General features: G+C 45.3%; 1 protein-coding gene across 2 annotated transcripts in view; it reads right to left on the reverse strand.

The window, feature by feature from the left end:
- The window catches only part of FRMD4B (FERM domain containing 4B), a 106,044-nt gene extending 89,443 nt beyond the window's left edge, over nucleotides 1-16,601 (reverse strand). The window contains exon 1 of one of the 2 annotated variants that reach the window (XM_052679256.1): nucleotides 16,381-16,601. The gene's annotated coding sequence lies outside the window, so the exon portion shown is untranslated. Of the gene's footprint in view, nucleotides 1-10,375; nucleotides 10,479-16,380 lie in introns of those variants that run through there. The other variant, XM_052679255.1, reaches the window with a different exon arrangement.
- Nucleotides 16,602-20,486: the final 3,885 nt, after the last annotated feature.

The raw sequence follows: 20,486 nt of genomic DNA on the forward strand, positions 1-20,486 counted from the left end.
AACATAGAGGGAATCCAGATCAGGCATGTACCTGTTTTCTCAGCTTTCTGCTGAGTGCACAGGGCCTCCATGGAGCATGGCTGCTTGTGCCCAGATCCTGCAAGGCACATCTCTGTGTCTCCATTCAAACCTAGCTATAGACTATTTTTAAACAATCTCTGCATCTCTATTTTGTATGAAAACAAATGCAATTCGATTTAACATGCACCTGTTAGGAACGCTGGGAGCGCAGTGGTTAGGAGCATCACCACCTCATTTTCAGAGGAGGTATCTCAGTAACAGTGATATTGCTCACCTGTAATAACAACACTGAGAACTTACTGCACAGTGGTTGGCTTGAATGTAAGTTTTGCTCCCATCTTGTGTACCCTCAGGTACACATCACAGCTTCAGAGATTTCTTGCTTGGAATAATTGCATGCTGAAGGGACAAACAAAACTTTCAAAACCTTTTGTGCTTAAGAAGGGCATAAAGCACCACCAAAAAAATACCTCTGAACCTCCCTCCAGTTGAGTCACATACCATACCTCATGCATAACAAAGATATGGGATAATAAATTGAGATGCAGCAAAATAAAAAACCAAGCAAATATGTCACAAGAAAACAACTGATAGGCATGTATGTACTCGATTGCATGGACAAATGTATGGCTCAAATCCCAGGCCAGTCCCTAGGAGGGAGACACTAACACTGAGAAACCCCCTGGGGTCACAGAAGTCCACACACGTGGATCCCACATCTGGTCCCAAGCACCAACTGCTCCAAAGTCTTGGACATTCTCGTGCTTGCTTTCAGCTAATGTCCTGGTGCCTGCCAGGGACTTCTCTGCAGAATTCCCTGACATGGAGCAAATCCAGATCAGGCAAACACCCGTTTTCTCAGCTTTCTACATTAGCACTCCTTATGTTGCACTGAGCAGCTCTCCCATGCTGATGTTTGCACCCACCAAGTATTGCTGTTATGTTTCTTTGCAGTGCCCTTCTGAAGCCTTGCCTACAGGGTCTGAATGCCATGGATGGCCTGAAAAAGGCCCACCAGCCTAAGGCAATGGGCACTGCTGCTAAAACTGCTCTTACATCTGTCGTGCCCCAGAGGCAGAGTGCAAGCTACAGCCAGGTGTTGATTCATCTGCTCCAAACTTCTTTGCCAAACAACCTCCCCTCCTGCAAAGCCTTTCATTCGTTTCCAGAAGCATTAGATATCAGTGCTATGGGAAGCGCAGCACCCGGCACCTTATCAGCCATCTTTTCCTGCACTGCGGGAGTTTCCACTCCCATCTCCCCAAGGAGGCACCGCTGCCCCGCAGCCTCCCCCCAGAGCTGGGAGAGGCCCAGGGGGGTGAAGCTGCAGCACCCAGGCCAGGACCTGGGAAAGGTGCCTGGGGACAGCACAGATCTGCCCTCTTCTCCACCCCTCACTCATACATTCCTACATCTCTCCTTCTTCCTGATCTCAAAGAAGCAAATGTCTTCTGTGAGAAAGAAACCAGCAACTTCATTTTTGTCAATGCTTCATTTGCTGTTACGTACATTGCATCTGACGGCTCTGCAGAGCACTGCTTCGCAGCCTGATGTCACAGACCCACATGGATAAAATGAAGCTCTTATCCCCACTACTGCTGGAGAGGTGAGGAGGAGCACACAGCCAGGCACATGGAGTTCTCCTGTCTTCCTCCCCACGCGTGCTTATCTTGACACCAAGCAGCTCCAGCAGTAAGCAAAGCGTGCTGCTGTTGTTTCTGATTAGATTTTGATTTCTGGCACAAGCCAGAACACCAAGGCCACCAGGCAGGGACTCCAAGCTCCAAACATTTAAGAGAATGGATTGCAACAATAGAAGTTACCAAGCATGTTAAAAATAATAAAGAAAACATTAAATGTTGTATGTGTCCAAGCATAGGGTTGAGCCTGCAACTACTGATCTCCACATCCCTGGCACATCTCCATTCAGCTTTCACAGTTCAGGTCTCAACTGAGAAAACACATCACATCTCCAGGTCTGTTTTCATGCTTCTGAGCAGGTTGCAAAGCAAAGGAGCAGCAAAGTGTCTTTGTTTGCTGAGACAAACTGCCACAACCTGCTCCCACACTGCCTTCAGCAGGACTACTACAGCTCAGCGATGGGCTGGGAGCACAGTCAGACTGATCCCACTTACCTGGAATCACCAGGCACAGCTTCCTAACGACAAACGGTCGCTCAGTCTGTTCCTTGCAGCATTTCCATGCTTGCCATTTGCTGTATTCATTTTGTACTTGGTTTTTCTCTGGCTGCTGCTCCCAGCACAGCCCCACCCCATTGCTTTTCTTGACCTTTTTCCCTTAAGCTTCATTTTAGCAGGACAAGACTTCAGAACAACACCAGCATGCAAAAACAACAATTATCACTTTGCGGAGGAAGCACCAGACAGACTGTCTACCACAAAGCACAACCAGAAGAGATGGAGCTGGAGACAACTGCTGAGCAAACTGGGAGCCTGATTCCTGGTGCCACTGAAATCCCATGCAGCCACTTTTTAGTCAAAAGCAAAGATGACACTCCGATGTATTTGAATAAACATACCGTCTCTCAGCTGCTGCCTGCTCCGGACTTCATCCACGCAATGTGGGAGAGATTGGAAAGCAACAACGAAAAGAAAAGAACAACAACCCCCCCCCCAAAAAAAATAAAAATAATAAAAAAAAACAAACTACAGGGAAGGATTCCTCTGGCAGGAAGCAGAGAAGTGCAGCTTGCCCTAACAAGAATATGACGCTGTGGCAGGGCGTAACTTTTGAAAGAGGAGATGTTAATGCGCTGCTGAACACTACTTCTACCAGGAATCAAAGCTGTACTGGGTTAACAACAACAACAACAAAAAAAGCAACACACAAAAACATCACAACAGATTCAGACAAAAAATGACGGGGTTAAAATTACATCAACTTCCCAGTGTTCAACTGAAAGCACCACATTAGCAGCCAAGTTCCATCAAGTCAGAAAGCTCAGTGAAATCAAACAGGGTTAACTCATTTCAGCTGAATAGTTTTTACTACAAATTTCTTCAAATACCTTTGTTATGAGAGCTGCTTATTTAGCAATAAATCAAGACATATCTTATATGGCAGACAGCACAGCAGGAGCTGCTGGTTTCCTTCCCCACAGTTTATTTTTTGTACTTCTCAACCTACCACAGACCCACCTCCCTCTTGGACTGGGAGAGGACAATGAAGAAATTCCCATCCTTAAAGGTGATCCAAACAAACAGCTTCATACATTGCATGGCTTCCTATACAACAGTGGTAGCAGACCAGTGGACACTACGATTTAAAAGTTAAGCAACATTTGCAAGGGAGAAGCAGGGTCTTCAATCGCTCAGTGATGCCAGCCCATACAAACACATCCCTCTTTCCTCCCGTCATCTGCTATCAGGCGGAGTTGAGAAAGCCTGTTTTCTTCTCCTTGTGCCAATAATAATCAATTCAAGTGGCAAAGTAGGAAGCTCTGACAGCAGCCTGCTTATGAGATTCTTGCTACTGCCCATAGAACAGCTGCATGCACTGAGTTTGCTGGTGTCCCCAGAATGTCTCAAGTTCACCAAGATCCATTTGCTTATTAGGTTTCAACTTCCTTTCACCTTCGGTTTCACAGAAAGCTGTTATTAGATGATTCCCCTGTTGCTTAGCAGAGACTCAAATGCAACCCTTATGGTGATTTACTTGTAAGTGCAATGATTGCTACAGTGTGGAAAGTGAGTTATGCCTTTGCCAAGAGAGGCAGACTCACATGGTCGCCATTAGGAAACACTGACAGATAAGTACATAAACATTGCTCAGTGCCAGACAATGCATCAGCCTCAAGGCTGCCAAACAGACACCTCTGGAGCTTCCTAATTCTGACTCCCATGCAGGCAAAGTCAGGTTGTGCTGTAGAAGTGATTAGGAAAGGTCTCTCCTCCAAGCTTTTTCCCTCTGCACAAGATCACAGACATCTAAATCAAGAGCTGCAACTGGATTTCAGTGTGGAGACAACAGGAGTTGAAGAAAAGTTCTGTTCATTACCCAAATCAGAAGTTTTTGTTTTGGAAGACCAAAGAAAAGAACGGTCCAGAAGATCCTACACAACATGTACACATCTCCATCCCATTAACAAGCACGTTCACAGTAGATGCTAGTTGCATTCTAATTGCTGAAGCATTAGATTCTATCAACTCTAAGATTTTTGATGTTGGGGGAAGGAAGAAACATTTACAAACCACTGTTCTTCTTACGGTAAAGTTATACAGCTAACATGGTAAAGGTTAGAAAGACTTCTACTGCAGCACATCTTTTGAGTTGCCACGTTTCGCACTCCTTCTCCATACATGGCTTTCATATGTGGCGCAGACACTTTATTGAAAGAGTATTAGCAAAACATTGGTCATTTTGAGTTTGCTTTCAACCAGGTTTAGGCATCATTCCCGCAAATAAAGATATTTCCTTTGTATTAGGCACAAGAGGAAAATCAGTGTCAGAGTTAAATATGTTCAAATTGCTGAATCCACAATCTGGAGCAGTTATTAGTTTGCTTTCTAAACTAGGAACATAAGTCTAGACTTAAATAGAAAGAGCAAGGAGAGATTTGTCTTACAACCAAGGGAAAGCAAGGAGAAAACAGCCAAACTTTCATGCAATCATAGCCATCCCCATACATTAGGGACTCACTTTTGGAGATGCTTTTCCAGCTCCAGACACATTTTCCTCCCCTATTGCCTTTGGGGACAGACAACATGACAGATCATGTCATAGTCTGCAATCTTATCCTCTTTTTAAATCTTTTGAGATTTCAGATGTTTTACCTTTCTTTAGGAACTGCTTTCTTTATAGCTTTGATTCAGACCAAGCTTTCTTGCACAACAGCTACTGAACATGTACATCTGCTTTCCATAACAGCCAAGAGGGATTCTTGAGACTGATGCAGCAACCACGCTCCTATAACCTATGCGTTTAGCAGAGCAATACCTCAAGAGGCATTATGTCACATAAAATCCATCAACATGCTATGATCTCAGCCTGAGCCTACATTACAGATGGCAACTGCCTTTTGCACAATGCCCAGCCAGGACCAGAGCAGTGACCCTGGCAAGATGCTCTCCTCCTCCTCCCGGCTTTCTAGGCCCCTACCCCCAAGCTGAGTCTGCTTCCAGCTCTAAAACATCCCCACGTCCTTCTATCACATTATCACCCTCCACCTCTCTGTTACCTGAGACTTCAGCTGACAAACAGATGAGTAAATCAAGCATTGCCATACGAAAGCACTCAAACTCTTACCTCAATAATAGACCCTGCTGTGTTCTCTGGGCCAGGGCAGGCTGAGTCAAATGAATGCACTTTCCAAATTGTCCAGTAATTATTATTACTTACAGACTCTTCCCTTTAAACAAGAGAAAACAGTCTCTGCACCAAGAAAACTTGTCATATGTCTCCCTCTAATTCTCTTAGGGCTTCTTAAGAAAGATGGAAAAAGGATGCACAAGTTCTTTGCTGATGCCCATTTAATCCACCCATTTAAAAGCAATCAAAATACACTGAGAGATTGTTTGCTAATCACACTGGGCTTCGTTCCAAGGGGAAAAAAGAAAACCAACTGGATGATCATTTATGAATAACGCTGGAACATATAGGACCTGGCATTTCAGCACAACTGTGCAACTCTACAGCTCTGAAGTACACCAGTACAGTATCTCAAGGAAATTTTTAAGTGAAACTCCAGGCAAAACCCTGGCCTGAAGATTCCAATTACTTTCAAGAGGGTTAAGATTTCACCATGGACTTTGTCTTATCATTGGATTTTCTTACAGGATTTTTCAAGAACAAAACGCCATGAAAGTTCTCTCTTGGAATGCTTGTGATGATACAATATTTTCCCTGCTCCACAGAACATGTAGAAAAGTGTCTTATTTTTGAAGGAGGAAATGCAACGTATTTTTTGCTTTGTTTCTGCTTTAAAGAACAGGGGAGTTGTTTGTAGTGAAGTGCAAGGTAAACATATTTGTTTCTAAAGCCATTTCTCCTACATCCTGGACCTGAAAAAAATAAAGGATTAATTACATGAAAGACATTCATCTATGGGGAGATCAACCAACCCATGGAACTCTCTTTTAAAGCAATTAAGCACGGCTCAAACATTAACATGAGAAAAGCTGTAGGGCTTGATGTTTTGGACATATTAGAAAGGGTTTGAGGTACCCACATGCCTCTGTAAAACAGAGTATGGGCAGGTTGTGACAATTTGAACTGATGACTGCCAATCAATACCAGCTTACTGAGCACATGCACACCCTCCAGACCAGCCAAGCAATGGCTGAAAGGATTCTCCTGGCACAGCACCCAGACCACATCTCCAGCCACACCTCACCCAGCACTTAGGGCATACTGAGAATCCACCTGCAAACTGGAGGCAGTGAGCGGCACCAACAGAGGAACAGAAGGACCTCAGTGCCACAGTTTTGTGTATTTGAAGTTCTGGAGAAACTTGCCATCTCTTGGGCAACCACTTCTGTAACGGTTTGGTAAACTGACCAACAACTCACAAGATCTCTGCCGTACAACTGTTTCTTCTTCAGCATCTCTCTTTGTGCTGAAGTCCCCTTCCTTGGCTTGACAGCTGCTATAAACCTGAAACTCTCATCTGCTCTAATTTCAGATGACCTACAAAGAGTTTATTCTCTAAACAAAGGAGCCACCGCAACAGCAAATCCTTCCCCAACCTTGCAGAAGATATCTCTGTAGGCAGCCTACACAAAACCAAAGGGCTAACTGAAATTACAGCTTGCATGTCTCCTATGTGCAGTCTATGTTCTCCAGCAATCACTGCAATTCTGAAGAACCCACATTTTGGTGGTTTGTTGTGCTGCTTTAAAAAGCAAAAGAAAACAAAAACCCCTGCTTTCTGTAACAGTCCTGTGGTTCAGTGCTATAGGTTAACAGTTGCTGAAAGCATTGATGCATTGTGACTGGGTGCAAGAGGAAGGCTTGATGCTTCCAAGTGGCTTCAACCAAACAATAGCAGATTTGCCAATGGCTTTTCATTGTTTTATTGGATGCAAACTGCTTAGCCTGCTTAAAAAAGAAACATACATGCTCTAAGCCAGCCAAGGAATTGTTCCTATAACTAATCACTGTCATACAACACCAATGGTGAGATCTATGCAATAAGGCCATAGATCATTTACCAACAATGCCCAGTGACCTACTTACTGTGCTAAGCTCTAGACTTAATATTTCTCAGCAAACAGTTTCAAGTATGGACCAGTCTTGCAGCATATGGCACATTGCTGGTTTATGTGATGCCTGATTTGCAAATGCAGAGGTGCCAGGCCTCTGCCTCCATTCAAGCAGTCCTTCTGTCACGACACAGTGAGCTAAAGCTTGATCTTCCTCTGATATCTAGTTAGGCTGCATAATGCTATGCCTAAAGAAGAGGTTGCTATTAAAGCTAGGCACAAAATGCTTCACTTGACAGTTAGAACATGCAGCTCTCTGCATATACCCTGCCCATGGCAAGGGGTCAGAACTAGATGATTCCTATGGTTCTGTGACTCCAGGATTCTACAATACTCAGCCGGTCATGGCACCAAGACCCAGACCAAGGTACACAGGGTCCTAAGCCAGAGATGCCTTACTCTGCCCCAAATTGTGTGGCAGCACACGCAGGGCTAAGAACAAGGTTTCCCAAACACATTTCCCATTTAACCACAACTCCCCATCCCTTTTACTGCTCATTACATTCACGTAGCTGCTGCAACGCAGCATCCAAGAGAAAGGCAGAAAGCAAACAAAACACACTGCAGCCAATTTGTATGGAAAATCAATTTAGTTCAGACATCTCATTAACCTCCTAACCTGTTCATCTCCCAGCTTTAGTTTATACCATCACTTGCTTGCAAATACATCTGACACGTTGGCCCACCATCCCCATTGGAAGATGCAAGAGTCACCAACAGAGCCCCTAGATTGCAGAGGACTGCATTCACCCACTTCCTCGCACTCCCTTCCCTCCTCCCCACCCTCCACGATGTGCTAAGGAACACAGGGAGAAAATAGGATAGTGGACACGAGATCCTTAAAAATTATACAAGCCCTGCAGTAGGCCTCCCTTCAGCCCCTTCTGCTGCTTTAATTACCAGAAACTAAGGGCAGACTTGCAGATGTGGATGGGCATCAGGAAAATAAGTTACAGAATGTGTCACAGCACAGATCTACAAAGAGCAGTTTCTAGAGATGAGATGCATTCACCACCCTGCTCCAGGGAACAAGGCAGCAATTTCACTTCACCAGCCAGAAAATACCCCAGCTGCAGTGAGCACAAAGCCAGCATCCCCAGCAAAGCACAGAAAAGCATTCACCTGCATGTTAGACCTCAGGAATTCATTTTTCCTGCTGTGTTTTCAAATTTATGGCATTCCAGGGCTTAATGGATTGAAAGGTTTCTGTACAATTGCTGCCTTTTGACTACGATGACATTTTAAATATCTAATGGACTGAAGTGCACTTTCTTAGTAATTTTTTTTTTTTTTTTTTTTTTTATGTGTTCCATACATCAGAAGCAAACTAAAGAGATCAAGCCTGGCACAGGTGCACCCATGAAAGTCCAAGGAAATCAGTAAGACAAGTTTTGGCATAGAACAGACCAACCGCTGAAGCTCACTCAGTTGCAGGGAATATAAATCTTGAAGGCAAGCATTGCTAACTCCTGTAGGATAAGCTTTTTTTAAGTAAAGAGCAGCATAACTCAAGAAAGAGATGAAGAAAGAACACAGATGAGAACAGGCAAGAACTGGATGCATTCATTCCCTGTCTGCATGATCCAGGCACAAACACAGCACTGCAGTCCTCCGCAGGATGCAGAGCAGCTCTCTAGCTGCTCTAAGGTCTTACCTGTTACAGCTCCATGAAAACCCATTAAAGGTTGGACTTGCATCACTGTTGGGAATCCTGCAAAAGTTACAGCAGCTCAGCTGCTCTTTGTTTATAGGATGATGCCCTGGGAAAAGTCAAGTAGTCCTGCAGATGGAAGCTGCCTGTGGGTCAGTACAGACACACAAACCCATCCGAATGGGCACGAGATCCAACCAGCATGCTTCAGGAGCTGCAGATGGGACAATTTCAGACATAAGTTCCTGACCTGGCTTCCCTCTACATCTCCTCCAGTCCCAAAAGGGGCATTGACTTTGCCCCCTCCAAGAATAAGGCATTTGATCTAAGTTTCCAGCTACATTTAACACAGCTGCAGAGCACCCCATCACCCATGAAGCAGTGTGGTCAAAATTAAAGCCTTAAGTTATTACACATCATTAATAGTGGAGTTAGGAAGCCCAGTTTACAAAGACACTGCGTTACATAAACTGACCCAAGGCACTGCAGAGGCCACCAGTAATCTCCTCCTGACCGCACAGCAGCTTCAAAATGAAGTTGATTTCAACACAGTTTAAACCTCTTCATAGGCAATTGGAGTCAAATTGAATCAAGGCTGCTGCACTTTCCACAGAGGAAGAAGGATTTACTCAAGTAGGAAGCTCTAGACTTTAAAACTCTCTGGGGGGGAGGGGGGGACGGAGACTGATGGGGAAGGTGACAGCACATGCCAGCAGGGCTTCTGTGCTGAGAACCTGCAGTGAGGGCTAGAGGAAGAGCAAGGCAAGAGGAAGCGCACCAAGAACAATACAGGGAAAGGGGCTATTCTAGGAGAGGGGAGGAAGCAGGGGAAGCCAGGAAGGCAGCCACGGGTAACACAAGCAAAGGAAGCCAATGGCAGGAACGTATTTCTGTCCAAACGTGCCCTTACACAGGCTGACGAGCCATGTGCCGGGCATAAACACAAAGCTGCGACTCCTTTTCTCTTAAAAGGAAGGGCAGGCACGGGGCAATGCAGAGTGACAGCGCAGCGTGTCCCATCCCGCTCCGCAGTAAGTTAGCGTGGGAATATTCCTCAGACCACAAGCTAACAAACGGCACTCATTGTCTGGCAGTGAGTAAATATTTGCTAACAGCTAAGCCGAGAGTGAAATTACGGCAGCGACACTAGATTTTTCATCATTCCCGGTGAGGAAGCCAATTCTCCCGAGCCCTTCCAGATGTGCATCCCTCGACCCATCACCGCCGGGATCCGTACCCCACCGGGATCCAACGCTCCACGCAACGCCGAACTCCGGCTGCGGGAGGGACCGCCGTTTAGCGACGCCTTCCCGCATCTCTTGCCCCGCTCCGACCGGGCGTGGCCGTGGGGCAGCCCCAAGCACGGGGATCCGCAGCCCCGCGGTGGCATCGCTCCGCACCGCGCCCCGTGCAACCGCCGCCTCAGCTCCGCTCCGATGGTCTCCGCTGGACACCCACCGCCCCGCTCGCCGCCCGCCCTTACCTTGGCTCCGGCGGGGCTCAGCGCACGGGGGCGGCCGGAGGAGCCCAGCCCGGCTCCGCCGCTCCCCTCGCATCCACGGCCGGGCCGCCCTCCCTCCCTGCGGCGACTGCTACCGGGGGCCGGGCTTAGCGCCGAGCCCTCCGCCCCCGCCGCGGGGTGGGTGGGTGTTGGAGGGGGCCGGATCCGGCCCGGAGCCGCAGCCGATGCTCAGGTCATGGTTACGGCCCCGCCCGCACAAAGCCCCGCCGCCCCCAGGCACGGCCCCGCTCTCAGCCCCTAGGGGTCACCCCTCGCCCCGCCGCCGTACCCCTTTTCCAGCAGACCTGCCACTTCTTGGCTGCACGGCTTTCTGAAGGACAATGGGATTTGCTAAAATCCAGCCGTATCGGTTCAGTAGGGCCCTTTGTCATCCTGGCGGTGCGAGACAATGAGACATGCCACACTGTGCTAGTGATACAGCTTCTCATCACCCAATGGAAATTTGCTGCCCAAAGTGCAGTAATGAATAGCAGCCTGGATGCTGAGGGTTGTTGGATAACCTGTAGGGCTGGCTAATAGACCAGAAAGCAGACTTTGCCTAGGAAAGGAGGAGCACCGCAGCATGATTCAGAGTCCCACCTATTCCACAAAAGAAACCACTGCAGCATAAAGAGCAGCTAAAGAGTAACATTTTTGGCGAAGAATTAACACCAATATTTGATCACAAAGGAGCATGCAACTGTTTTGCCAGAAACATCACAAATCACCACGAGTTCATTGAGACAAAATGAAGAGGACCTCAGGATGCTCCTAGGGAAATCTGGCCAATTTCACCTTAGAATTCACCTCTAGTACAAAACAACAGTGATAAGTCCCAGCTTCCCACTGGTCACACTTAGAGACTGCAGTAACCAACTACTTGGTGCCTCGCTACAGAGGATGAAAAAACAAAACACAGCTCATGTGGCTTATAGCTTTTGCATATATTCCCATCTAAACAGAGTACACACAGAGTCCTCCCCAGCTTTACTACATCCATTCCAGATCTGTAGTGATCTGCTCATGCTCTCCTGGTACATCCTGCACCAGTCACACTGGTGCTGCTCAATCAACTCATTCTCTTCTCAGTTCCTCGTACACCCAAAGGTTTCCTTGTCTTGTTCTTACCACCATCTGCTTTCCCTGGCTTTTAATTCCTTCTCTTCCTCCAGGGTCCTGCTTTGAGGACCCAGAAATGCTCCAAGATGCATTTCCTGTTGCCATGAATGTGGAAACACTCAACTTTCCCTCTCCAAGCAGCCATGAGCTGAGATGGTACGCAAACAACTTGGTTACACATCATCATCCAAAGCTTTCTTCTTCCTTATACCCTGCACTTCCACATTCACCACTATATCAGCAGTCTCACCCCAACCCAATTTCCAGAAAACCACCAGCCCCAGTGGGCTCCATACTGGCGAACATGGACAACCACTGCTTGTACAGTGTCCCTAAAAAGATCATTCTCAAGGAGTTCTAACACTGTTTATTTCAGCCGCTGGAGTTTAGCACACCCACCTTTCCACATGCAGTGCTTCATCAGGGGAAATTACATTGATATTTTGATGTGATGTATGCATCCATTTGCCTTCCACAAATAATCCTAAATCAACATCTGGGGACAGTAGCGAGCTCCCTTCGAAGAAAGAAGGTCAGACAATACTTATAGTAGGTGGAATAAATGCTATTTATCTGCTTTATAGCTGTATTATAATGAAATCAAAGGCTTGCAGGAGACAAACAAGCATAAGCAGAAAGCAAGTAATAGCATGACAGCAGAGACGACCTGGTGTGATGAAGGCTGGCAGGGAGAAGCTCTTCAGCCATGCAGCCCCACCTGGCTTTGCACTTGATCCCTAGAGGTTGGGCAGCCTGTAACAAAACCCTGAATTCCTACCACCAGAACATTATAATTTTGGGTATCAGTATCTAAGTATCTAAAGTCTATGAGTTAAATATCTAAAGTAGATTGGGTTACAGATCTCAGGAAAAAAATTACTCAATTTGTGTTTCTTTCCTAATTTGGAAGGCAGACTGTGGCACTGACCACAGCTTTTTGCAGAATCCTTTTATAGCAGAGGAGTATTAATGTTTTAAAATGTACTTTGCCTCTCTTCTGAGATCTGTCAGGGATGTTAATCTGTACAAACTGCCAGAGCAAGTAACATTTATTATTCAGGATTAAGAGCGCTATGCCAGGCTAAATGGACTTGTAGTCTAACTCATTGCAGCATTATTTTGGGAGACACCACAAAAGACACAGACTATTTGTGGAGTCTGTCACTGACATTATACCCTGATCCTAACATGAGCATCCCTGGAGCAATGGCAGGGCAGACTTCAGGCTGTATTTCATGCCCTCTGCACAGCTGCTCTTCATCCAGCTGAGCCAGTTGCACCTGCCCAGGCTTTGGGTAAAAGCTGAAGTTCAGGCTGAGGCCAAAACTCCTTTTTCAGGTTCTTCAAGAGGAAGAAAAAGATGATCTCCCCAGCAATAAACCACTTGACATGGCTGGAGGTTCCTTCCCTGCAATTCTGCTGGCAGAACAGAGCGAAGTCAGACAGCTTAGCTCAAAAAGCTTTTGTTGCCAAGCTGGCTGATTTGGTGCTGGAACAGGAAGCTCTAGAAAAGAGCAATGGTAAACCACTTGAAGGTGATTCAGAGTCATTTTGCAAGCAGGTGGTGGAGGTTCAGAGACGTGCCTAAACCTTTGCAGTGTGGGCATTCAGTATGTCAGAAACAATCTAAGATGGACCACAGTTAATGCCAAACCCCTACAGTTGGCTCACATCAGCTCTAGAGGTGCCACAAGTCAGCTGCTGGGTGTCAAACAAACCAGAATGTGCCAGGCAGTCTTACACGTAAAGGGTGCTTGGTCCTGAGAAACAACTGGGATGCTCCTGTGTGAAATGGTTCCTCAGCTATAAGTTCTCCCCTTTCAGAACACCTCAGCTGAGCTGGACAGAAATACCTTGACAACAAGCATTCCTCCTGTGTCCATGCAAAGCAGCTTCTCATGTGGTTACACTGATTTTGCTGCATGAGGTCTGATATAGCTCACAGCCTGTAGAGCTCTGTGGGGTGATCTCATGAACAGAGCCTTCCTCCAGGAGAAAAGGAAGCTGTAGTCCCTCCTCTCTTTCCTGCTTTCTCTCTTCCTTCCTTTGCTTCCCAGAGCAGCCTGGGGTCTGTGCCTCATCACAGCCTTTCACAAGGCATCATCTCTTTGTACAGCTTGGAGCGTGTGTTTTTAATGAAGGGGAGGACAAGGGCTTGCTGGCCTTCCTATATCTGATTTCAGACTCATCTCAAGTGTGCCTTATATGTTGAATAGTCATCTTTGGTATATTTTTAGAATAGGAAATGAGGTAAATAAAAATCTGAGTCAAATGATGTAATTTACCTTAACTGCCAAAACACACAAACCATTGTTATAAAAATACAACAGCAGACCTGTGTCCTGAGAAACTCCTAAAAAAGCAACTTTTAGATGCCAGGATTGAAGTCCAAGGTTCATATTCAGCAGATACATTCATACATGCTTAACTTCAGCTTTTAGTGGGGCTCCTGGGGTATCACTGGGGCACCAGCAAGCTCCAGATGTGAGCAGCCTGTTTGTGTCAGCCAATGTTACAAAGCCTGGCTGTGTTGAAATGCCTCCCTCCACCTCTACATCACTACACAACCTTGAAATCAATACAGTTTTACTTAAATAGGCAAAAAAATAAGGTCCCTAATTAGATCCCATGGTAAATCTCTTAAATACTGCTGCACAATCTCCAGCTTTCCTTCAACCACATTTCAAACATGTCTGTGAGCTGGTATTCTTCTAAAATACTATAAAGGCAATTCGAAATGGTAATGATTGTAAAATCCATTTGTGTTAATTTGCTCTTTTCTACATGTAGGAGTCTGATGCTTATACATGCCAGTTTCAGGCAGCTCTCAGCCACAGAACAGAGCCAAGCAAGAAAGCAGTTATCCCAGAAGCTGCACAAAACAGGACGGTTAGACTGTAATTTCAGTAAAGACATTCCTCATCTTCAAAGACATTTAACTGGCGTCTGATGTCCATCTTTTCTCTCTCCCAGAGGCCAAATTTCATTAAATTTAGGGCCAGAATTGCATTCTTCACCCCTGTTAGGTGAGATTTGGTGATAGAACTCCACTTTTCTGTTCTTCATCTAGGTTAACTTCACTGCCAAACTTAAGGCCCTGAAATTAGATGAGCTTTACTCAAGTTATCTCCCTGCACCTCTGCTTCAGACTGGCTCTTATCTATTCCACCTCCCCATATGGTTCACTTTGATGAGATGCTGTCTCCCACACGTAGACTGACACAACAAATGAGCTCAGACTGTGGATGAAGCATGCAGCAGGAGTTGAAAGAGGTTTCAAATATTTTCTCTTTCTAATTTCCCCCAGTATTCTTATACATGAGGCAGCTTCACAGGCTAACAGCAGGGCAAGAAATAAACATCCAGATGCTGTATCTCCTCTCGAAGGCGTATTCATGCTCAGTAACAAGAGAAAACAAGCTGAAGGCACACACGTTTTTCCTTATCAGGAAAACTAAGTTCTCTCAGAACTGATGGCAATTTCCTTGGCTGATAGCACAGTCTGCTGGGCTTTTATTGCATTTCATGTCCTGATTCATTATGAACTGCATCTATAGTTTCTGTAGAATTAGAGGTGCTACAGTCTCCAGAGTATTTCATCAGAATCATTCAGTTCAACTGCCTTGCACTCCACAGGCAGTGGAGCCAACACCAGGGATTGCTGCAACTCAGTCTTCTAACAAGTGCTGGTCAAGAACATATCTTCTTTTCAGAAGAAACACACTCATCTAGGTCTGTAGCATCATAAATGATGGAAGTTACCCTGCTCACCACATTTTTTTGTCTCTCTCTACATTCATCCAATAATTTTTCCCCCTGGGCAAGGGCCATCAAACTTTGATGCACCAGGAAAAGGGCTACTTGTACTTATTTCTGTCCTCCTATATCAGGAGAGCTGGAAGCTACTTTTCTTGTAACTCCAAGCACATTTGACAGTCATGAACCAGAAGTACAGCTTCTCTGCTAGCTGCCATTCATATCTCAATGGCTACATGCGAGTTTGATGTGAGGCCTTTTTGTTTTGCTTTCTGACCAGCCAGTCCTGTGACACACATTAAGATGGAAAATAGCATAACACTGGAGGCATTTAACTAGCTAAAAATACCATAGGAGGGTCAATGGACATAATTCTGACAAACAGGGTCCCATTTGTTAGATCTTGTTTATTTGATCATAGGAGGTGAAACTGCTCCAAAGGCTACATTCCAATTCTGCTATGCTGGTGTCAAGGAGAAGTAATGACATTCAACCCACAAGATTTGCTGTGCTTCCTCATCAGTGCAGCCAAGATCAGACACCGAGCCATCCAAAATGGAGTTACTGACCTCCCATTAATGCTCTCAGCCTCCAGAGTGCCCTCATGAGTACAATGAAACATGGTGAAAGGGCAAATTATGCAATTATACTCATTGAGAACCTTGGCCTCACCCTGTATCAGGATATGGAGCTTACAACCATGTCACCATTAGGCTCATCTGTGATTCAGAGGAGGTCATGTAGTTCCATAAAGTTAAAAAAAAAGCCAGAGCAGGAATGAGCATAGCAAAGCTCATCATCATCAAGGATAATAGAAATGATCATAGCAAAACTCATCATCAAAGCCAGATTTTAATAGCGTATTTACCTTGCCAAATCATCGGCATGACAACTACATCTTAGTGAAAATACATCAGTATAAGTCTCACTGAAGACACTGCTAGTCACAAGCTTGACTGAAATCCATCACATCTCCAATGTCTGCTCAGTAGTCACAAATGCATCCTCAAAACCTCATTTCTACAGTGAGAATAGCAAAACTACTGCATAGGGTATAAAGAACAGGTGAGAAAAACATTTGCCATGGAGAAACAGGATTTAGTTGATCCTACCTTTAGCAGAGCAGCCACAATGGAGATGGGGCCAGCTGAACCAAAAGATCAGGGACTCAGCAATCAGGGCTTGCCTTTCTGTACCTGAACTAAAAAGTCCTAAAGGTGGCGGTCAGCTTCAGCCAGGTGTCTGTGCTACCAGGATGATCCATGGAGAACATGCCCACAGTCAGGCAGATAGCTCAGCTTATGGGTCAGTGAGGTCACAGCCAGGCTTGTGCTCCTCCAACACAGCTCAAAAAAGGGCTGAAAAACTTCACTTAAGCTTAAATGGGCTCCATGGGAGTGGGAGGAGACCCAGGTGAGGGCAGCCAGGGCCATATTAGGACTTAGCAGGACCTCAGGACCCTACCAGCAACCCCTTCAGATCTGCCCCTGATAACATTACACAGTTGTTTTAAAGAACTGTTCCACGGTTAGAATAAAGCCTGCACTTTCTGCAAATGTTCACATCCACAGCACGATAGCATTCATGTTCAAGATGATCAGAAAAGGCAGGGAGGGTTTAGGTGATACCAAGGGTGTCTGTGTGTGAGGGATAGAGGGGGACAAGAGGCCCCTAGAATCAAGAAAAATACCCTAATACATCAAGAAAAATACCCTAAAGCCACTGATGGCTTTCAAACATTTGGCTTCATGCAGTGTAACTGCATCACAGAGCAAAGGCTTTACAATGAGACTGCTTGGCAAGCAGCATGCCTGGTTTTCTTCTTTATTTAAGTTTAAAACCAGAGGAAAGGGGATTTTGCAGCCTGCGGAGAGTAGCACAGAAGGCTGAGTTCATTTGATTTTTGTGACTAGAAGGGCCCCAGCCTTAACATCTGTTTGTACTGTGCAAACAAACAAACAAAATCTCTCATTAGGCTGCAGTAAATAGGGGCTTCCAGAAGCTATCCACAAACAGCTGCCTCATGGAAACCCAAGCAACCCGGGCTCCTGCGCAAGTTGCTGCAAATCCCACCCGGATCGTTAGGAGAAGAAGAAGCACCATCAGTAGAAAAACTGGTCTGCAAAGGCATATCACATCGCACAGCAGCAAGGCTTTAATTATGATGCTAATCAACACAACAAACAAATTGTCACTGGGGCCTTGACAGTTCCCTCTGCTCTTCTCTACCTGCACCAAAGTAGATCAAAGGAACAACAGTGAAGTGGCAACAGGCTGCTCTTTGTTTTGGGAGTACAGCTGTACAAAAAGGTATTAAATCAGCTTTATTTCTTAGGTATACTTAACGTGTTGTAGCTTAGATGACGATTTCATGGGAGCAGATTAGAGCAGTTTGAGTCACATTTAATGACAGCCATCTAAGATCTACATTTTCTGCCTTCTTAAAGTGTAGAAGATTCCCAGTTCCAATGTTCTTCACTATTCAAATTGCTGACTAAACTCTGCAACCTGTATGCCACCTTAATACCATTTTTCCCCATTAATAACTGTATACTTTCCAGATCTGGAAATTATTGTATCTTAATTTGAACTGCAAGTTGATCTGTATTCACTGAAATAAGCAGATAATCCACAAGAGCCTATGCTTAAAAATTACTATTGGAGTCAGCACAGCCAATGCAGATGGCTGTTTGTGAAGGATAATCTCTGCACAGGTTTCATCCATGGTGACTACAGCACAGTTACACAGCATCCACTCCCATAGGAACCTGCAGGTCACGTGGTTTTAAGAGGCATAAATAAACAAATGGACACGTAAACACACTGAATTGGATACCCAGCCTGGCAGCAGATTAAGTCAAGAAGGAATATTAAGTTGTTTGGGTTCCTATTTAAACATGAATAAATTGAATCTCCCCATCAATCTGCTTAATGCCAGTCAGATTGACATTAAGCAGTTAAGTAGTGACTTAACCTTACAGGGCAGATTTCTTCCTATGGCACAGAGGTCACGTCACGCTTGGAAGATGACAAGTGAATTTTTTAATTTCCTCTCCTGCCCTGGATCAGCGACGTGTTTGCTAGGAAGTGGAGGTGCTCCTTGTTTTTCTATTTCAGATGCTCTAGGGTCACTCAGAGTAAAAACAATGCTGTCACATAGCACCACAATGCTGTAAATATTTCCACACAGGGAGAAAGTCACCTCAAAGGCAGTAGAGTATCATGGGGGCTACATCCAGCTGGTCACTTGGCAGCTATCAAGCTTGGGAAACCGTTCTTACCAGGTCCTCAAACTGCACATCCTCGCTAGCCCTATGAGTGCCTGCAGAACCCAATATGCAAAATGACCGTGTGCTATCACAGCCAGTTTCACTGCACCATATTTTATTGTGTTGGTTTCGCTCTCCGTTTCTTACACAGAGCTTAAATTGGTTCGCACAGCTGAGCTTCCCTGCAAGAGGTGATTTTTCACTTTGCGTTCAGATGTCACACAAACATTGCCTGCACCTGCGCCTGCCTGGACTTAACCCTTGGGGCCCCCAGCTCTTCCCAAAGCTGAGCATCCCTTTGCTATTTGCTTGTCATTCCATGCAAGATGAACACACGCAGCGGGTACTTCATGTGCTTCCTCATTACTTTCACTCTCCTTCACCTTTACTCCCACCTGAAATGAATAAGCACTGAGCCCAAAGTAGAAGTTTGGTAATGGTTATTATGGTCTTTAAAGGATTTGTTTCCTGGGGCACAATTTTCTAATTCTATGACAGGAGTATTTTTTTCATTGCTGTTGACAGCTCTGTCCACAAAATCAAACAACCTCAGGTATGTTGTACAGTTACATTTTCTTTTGTTGATGACAGCTGATGGTCAAAAAAGAAACAAAAAACAAACAAACAAACAAACAAAACAACAACAACAAAAAAAAAACCACAAAAAAAAAAAAAAAAACCAACCCAGAAACAACTATTAAAAATTAAGAGATCATCACAGCCAACAGAATCCATTAACATACTTAATGTATGGTACTGGCATTAGGCTGGCTGAATGCCCTCAGTGCCTGCCAGGACAAGTGCCAAGACAGTTGTGCCATCCAAACTGTCTTCTCAGCTGTGCTAATATTCTCTGGCAATGAACCTGGTTTGGACAGATCTGCCCCCAGGGGGATGTGAGCTCCATCTGACAGTGGGCTCATTCAGAGAGTGATAGGAACCCGCTGTCCTGCAAGTTCTGCCAACCCACTGCCCTTCACCAGCACTGGACACTGACAGCACAGCTGCAGTGAAGGCATTGGAGATGTGCTCACATAGAGGGTCTTCCAGTGTGTTTTCTACTGCTCCAAGAGTTAAGAATTTGAATCAGTGAGCCTCTAAATTGCTCTGGTCTGCAGGGAACATCACAGGGCATATACTGCATAGTGTTAGATGGCAGAGCAGAGAACTGTGGGGAGAGGTCAGAAGACAAGCTGTGGGAAAGGGGACATTTTAGGCCCAGCAGAAACAGAAGTCTTACTCATAAAAAAAAAGAACAATTTATGGCCAGAACTGACTAAATTGGAGAAGTGTATAGAAGTGCAGCATCACACTGATTTCCTTCCTAAGAACTCTAAACATGATACCCACTTGGTGTTTCTTGGGGCTTTTTTCAGTTAGTGCTCAAACCTTTGGTGCTTTCATACAAAACTCTTATTTTTGCATCTTTGAAAATCTTTTGCGTATTTCATTTGAGTTTTTCCTCTCTGAAGTGCAATGGTCCAACTAAATATTTCAGAGGTGCACCAAACTGGAGAGAAGGGGAAACAGAGGTGTGGGAGCTGTGCTGGCAGTGTACAGCCCTGCACTGCTCATCCATCACAGAGCATCTGCTGGTGGTTCTGCAGTGAGTGCTCCTGCTCCCAGTGTTGTTTCTGTGCCAATGAATGGAGAAGGGGCTGAGAAATGCAAAAATCCCATTGCTATGAACATTCATCTGAAGCCTTAAGCATGCTTGGTGTGTTTGTGTGCACTTGGTGTTTGTTTCTTGCTGAACGTACTGGCAAATGACTGGAGAAAGTACTCTCTGATGTCACTGCAATTGCACACAGGACTTACACCCAGAAGGAGCACAACCTCTACCCCAAGAAACTCATGTGCTAATGCAGAAACAAGAATCAGATGGGAAAGCTCAGGCGAAAGAGAAGCTTTAGAGGTGATGGTGATGGCAGCATGACCAGTGGGATCAC

The sequence above is a fragment of the Tympanuchus pallidicinctus genome, unplaced genomic scaffold (genome assembly GCF_026119805.1).
Source record: "Tympanuchus pallidicinctus isolate F22 unplaced genomic scaffold, pur_lepc_1.0 scaffold17, whole genome shotgun sequence".
NCBI classification, from domain to species: Eukaryota; Metazoa; Chordata; class Aves; order Galliformes; family Phasianidae; genus Tympanuchus; species Tympanuchus pallidicinctus.